This window comes from Adiantum capillus-veneris, chromosome 20, assembly GCF_014529385.1.
Source record: "Adiantum capillus-veneris isolate H3 chromosome 20, ASM1452938v2, whole genome shotgun sequence".
In the NCBI taxonomy this organism is placed as follows: Eukaryota; Viridiplantae; Streptophyta; class Polypodiopsida; order Polypodiales; family Pteridaceae; genus Adiantum; species Adiantum capillus-veneris.
Genome location: NC_140950.1, coordinates 78,707,562 through 78,712,989, shown reverse-complemented (window position 1 = coordinate 78,712,989; position 5,428 = coordinate 78,707,562). Strand labels below are relative to the sequence as shown.

The 5,428-nt window shown below is 44.6% G+C and overlaps 1 long non-coding RNA gene across 1 annotated transcript; it reads right to left on the bottom strand.

Moving 5' to 3' along the window:
- Positions 1-2,126: 2,126 nt before the first annotated feature.
- Positions 2,127-4,731, bottom strand: LOC147432795 (uncharacterized). Its single transcript, XR_015185575.1, has 2 exons — positions 3,062-4,731; positions 2,127-2,996 (listed from the first exon to the last, which is right to left on the bottom strand). It is a non-coding gene; the product is annotated as an uncharacterized LOC147432795 (long non-coding RNA).
- Positions 4,732-5,428: the final 697 nt, after the last annotated feature.

Below are 5,428 nucleotides of genomic sequence, written 5' to 3'. Positions count from 1 at the left end.
AGTAAACTAAGTGCGAATTTTTTCGCACGGAGTTGCTATATTTGGGTCATGTCATCTCACTCGATGGCATTCACATTGATCCCAAAAAGATAAGTGCTGTGCTGGATTGGCCCATTCTTCGCATGATCAGGCAAGTGAAATCACTTGCCTTTTTCGGTTTTACTGGCTTCTTTCAGAAATCTATCAAGGACTACGCTTGTATTGCTGAACCCTTTACCCGTTTGTTAACGGGTGTCCGAAGCAAAAAGCAAAGTATTAGTCCGTCTATTTGATGGACCGACGAGCTCGATCAACGTTTCCAAACATTGAAGGGACTTGTTACTATTGCACCGATGTTGCAAATTGTGGATCCAAAGAAGCCCTTTGCGGTGGAAACAGATGCCAATGATTATGCGAAAGGCGCTGTTCTATATCAGGATTGGCGGCCTTCTATAGCATTTGAAAGTCGCAAGCTCACAGACGTACAATTTTATGTTATTTCACACAGGAGAAGGACTTGTTGGCAGTCATTCATGCTTTGAAGGTTTGGCACCATTACCTCTTTGGTGCCCACTTCGTGGTATGGATGGACCACCATTCTATGAAATATCTCTGTGGTCAGCCCACCCTTTGTGGTCAAAAGGTAAGGTGGGCAAAACTCATGTTGGAGTTTGATTTCGAGATACGCTACCATAAGGGTGCTACCAATATGGTAGCGGATGCCCTTAGTAGGATCTCTGAGGTAATTACTCTTTCTTTTGCTGAAATTTCAATTGACTTCTATCTTTCTCTCAAAGGGCGTTGCCAAAACGATCGTCACTTTGGTGCAATCTGGCAACGAGTCCAAGACGGAATACATAGCCCGGAAATCTATAGCGGTTTGGACGCCCCTGGATTGGTTACGGGGAGAAAGGTAACGGAGAAGTATTCCATTTGCAACGGATTACTTTTCAAGCAAGGCAAAGCGTGTGTCTGTAGATGAGGATATCTGCAAGCAAATTTTGTTCGAGTGATCATGATGCACCAAGTGCAGGATACCTTGGCATACACCGTACTTTGGACTTGGTTGGCCGGTATTTCTGTTGGCGGCACATGAAAGCTTTTGTTGAAAAGTATGTGCAGGAATGCGCAGCGTCATTGTCTTTGGGACTGTCCTTTGGCACAGTAGGTTTGCGGATTTTTTTCTCTATATCAGAGAAGTTTCATGTCCCTGATTGGGACGTCACATACTGGCGGAGAAAGGCTCGTCTTGCTGCAGCAGCTCATTGGCAGGAGGAGGGTCTCATAGTTGAGTTCTTGTCAGCTTTTTGGGCGAGGTTGTGGGACTCCAGACAGCCACGGCGAGTCACTTTGTTCCAGTGGCTGGTTGCACATCAAGCTACAGCAGGTGGGAGCTGGCTTGTACATAGTGGTCTCTCGGCAGCATGCGCAGCTTGTGACCATCCTGCGGAGAGTCAGCGTCATTGTCTTTGGGACTATCCTTTGGCACAACAGGTTCGCGGATTTTTTTCTCTATATCAGAGAAGTTTCATGTCCCTGCCGCTTGACTAATATTTGTCGCCTACATATATTAGCCACTCCCACCCCATCGCGTATCGGGCATGCTCCCGTCTTGTCTAGGATACACACAAGCCATAACCTCATCATTATGCCTCTATGTGGATATGGAAGAAGTTGGAGAATGGATTTCTAACCCTCCTCTGCATTCGCATGTAGCGCACATCCACTTCCGTCGACATGGAACCATTGGAAATACCTCGGAGCACCCTTACCTTTCATCTTCACCCACAATGTTTGAACGACAAGATCATTTGGGTGGTAGTACTTGCTTGCAAGACAAAGTTAGCACCAAGGCTGGTATTCTACAACAGCAGTAAGGTTGCCTATTAACTCATATGGTGGGTGTTTATATCGTAGTAGTACCTACATCTGCAATCCCATAAGTTTGGAGGAGTTTTCATCTGTTTATGCATCCACAAGCATCAAAAGCATTCAACATCAGAAGTACAATCAACATCCATAGGAAAAAGTTCGGTAGTTGTGTCTCACCTTTAACAGGGGGATGTCACGTGTGCATTTCACTTGAGCCACGTGGACAAGCTACTGCTATAGGTCAGCATCAGTCTTATTTAGTACAGCTTACGATCTAGCCTGGAAATTTTGTGAGCCTTTAGAAGAACTTGTATGATCAGGCAGGTCAATAGTTGCATACCCTCACTTGCACAGTACAGTCCCTCAAGCGTATATGCATATGAATAGTCTCAAAAGTCACTTAGCACTTTTATTGATAGATAAACCTCTTTTAAGTGAAGTCGTGGGGTCTAGAGCACTGCTCGACCTCCTCCTTCTGTCCTAATAAGTGAGCCTTGTCTCTCACTTGAGCATCATAAGATCACCAGAATCCAATATCCCTTGCAGGGGCATCCTTTTCTCATCCTTTAATCTTGTTGTGCATCTGTAGTTGTTGGTGATGTTGGTGCAGACTCAGTTGTTCTGAGAGGAGGGGATTGTATTATATCTTCTTGTTGGTCCTCTTCTTCATCCTTGTCCTCTTCCTTTTCACTGTCATTCCCGATTCTCCCGTTGATTCCTCATCCTCATCTCTCGTCAGATAGATCTTTGAGGTCTCTTGGGATAGTTTCCTATGACGTTAAAATTCTCTTCTTTGTCTTCTTCTAGGTCTCTTTGACTTCTCTTTTCTTCTTCAACAAATGCCTTTGCCGCTCTTTTCTTGTCCGCTTGTGCTTTCACATGCTCTTCTTGGTACTCTCTTCTTGCAACCTTTGTAGCTCTGTTGATGCAACTGCCTATTCAGGAATCTCCCTCCGACTTGGATCATTTATATGCTTTGTCCTACGGTTCTGGATGTTATCAAAGGACTTCTCCATAGACTTCCACACCTCCGCGTTGGGATGTCTGTCTTTATATTGTGGTTCCTGGATGTTATCAAAGGATTTCTCCATAGATTCCATACCTCCGTGTTGGGATGTCCGTCTTTATGATGTGTTTCCTGGATGCTGTGTCAGACACTTCTTCGTCAGTCTCTAAGTCACTTTGTTGTTTTATGCAGTGGATCATTTACCTCTCAGAGTAGTAGCCAAGCTTACAAACTTCAACTTTAGATTTTCTGCCCATTCATCAGCCTTTGGAGCTGGAGGTAATTGGTCATCCATGGCCAAGGCATCGTAAGCTATCCTTGTCAATACTTCTCCATCTGCCGGTATGGACTTTTCTTCTAGCGGGCCATTTTGTGCAGTTTCTGCACCAAGTGTAAGACATGCATGGCAAAGTTAAAATTATGCCAACAGCTTGCATAGTCAAAAGACGTGGCGAGCTCAATGGCGCGCTGTTTTTTTTTTGGGGGTGAAGGCAACTTGCCATCCATGCCTGAGGCGTGGTAAACTATGCTTGTCAATACTTCTCCATTTCCCAGGTATGCAAATGTTTTCGAGTGGGCTGTTTCTACAGTGTTCTGCACCGAGTATAAGACATGTGTAGAAAAGTTAAAAGTTTTGCCAACAGCTTTGTTCTCTTGCATAATCAAAACATGAGGTGAACTCAATGGTAGGCTGTTCTTTTTTTTTGATGGGTTGGGTTGGGGGTTTTGTGGTGGCGGGTTTTTTTTTTGGGGGGTGGGGGGGCACTAGGATATGGGAGTGTTCCTAAGGCATCAGAACTTGTCTATGTCAGCTGAGTGATATAAATCTTGAGCGTTTTTGTGGAGGTTTCTGTTTGGCTTCTGCCATTCTCGGGAGTCTCAAGCCTTGACCCTCCTCACAAAACAAAACGTTGATGGCAACTTTGTGGTGGAAGACTTCTGCAAGGCGTGCCGAATATATCCCATCTGTGTTCTGTCCATTTGGCTGCCCAGACTTAATGAAGCTACGACTGATGCATAAAACTGCCTTCAGAAATCCGCCATGTATTGTTGCTTAGTTCGTGTATGCCTTGTGTGCTGGTTTTCAAATAGCTTTGGGGTAAACTAGTGCTAAATAGTATTCCAGTTGTGTAACTTCGGCCAAATTAGCACACCAGAAAGGAAGATCTATCACGAGCTCGGAATATAAGAGCTGTTGGATGACAAGTTTCTTGCAAGGTGACTGCCTTCGGAATCCTATTGCCCTCGGTGCAATTGTGTTTGTGTGCTTGCATAGTGTCAGGCTCTCCAGAGCTTTCAGAAAATACCAATGATCATTTACATTATCCAGCCTTCAAAGTACAAGTATCTCCTAAAAGAAATATCCACAGTACGACAAGTGATTCGATCTGGTTTTCTCAGCATCGTAGTTAATCAATCTCTCAGACAAGTAATCAGTTATTTAAGAAGAAAAAAAAACTGGGGGAAACCATTGCAACATACACATTAAGGTCTGCATAACTGATCTGTCTTAAGCAATACGATACAAAGCTCTCTGTAGACAGGGGTTTGATCTACATGTATCGAAAAAGAACTCGATATCCATGTTACAAACCCTCTTTCTTTATGGTCTTATGGTCACTTCCTAAAACATGACATGGTGTGCATCACAGATCCAGCAACCTGGCGTCTCGACCTAATTATATATATGTGGCAAAGCAAACATGCAGTAGGGGTGTCTTGGCACCCTGTGCAAGGCCTATCTTATAATCTACAGATATACAAAGCCTTGAGAGGCACTCTCATATACATAATCGGACAAGATGCGCAGCGGGAGAGAGAGAGAAAGAGAGAGAGAGAGAGGGCAATTAGAAGGTGAGCTTAGTCTGTTTAATTTTCATCTCTGTGCTCTTGAATTACTGGGACATCAAGGACATCTTCGTATTGGCTGAATGAAAGGAAGTCGTCTGCATCACTTGCTTCGTAGCCATGAAGCCAGAACTCGCAAAACTCCGGAGATGTTTGAACGAGGTTCCACCACTCTGGAGAGAAGTCTTCCACATCCCACTCTGGCATCACCGCTTCAATGGAGTCGTCAGAGTCGTCGTCTATGGTGATCACTTGTGCAGAGGAAGGAATGAAGAGGGCAGCATTAGGATTGAGAGAGGAGGTCAAAGAAGGGGACACTTCGGTGGCCATGTGTGTAGGTCTCTCTCTCTCTCTCTCTCTCTCAGAGCTTGAAGATCACTAGGTGCAGAGCTCAAATCTTGAAGATCAAAGCTTCGCAATGAGAACCCAAAATTGTAAGGAGTCAGGATAAGCCCCTATGTGTGTTGTTTGTGTGTGTCTCAATGGAGATCTTACACAAACCCAACAATTCAATCAACCCAAAGAACAAGCTCGCAGGCTCTTTGAGACGTGTGTATGTGTGTGCGTGTGTGTCTCTCTCTCTCTCTCTCAATATGGAGATCTAGTACAAACCCCAACAATTCAATCAACCCAAAGCACAAGCTCACAGGCTCTTTGTGACCTTGGATAGTACTGGTGCCTCCTAAATAGAAGCCAGCCCCGCCTCTAAGAGCGCTCTTCTGG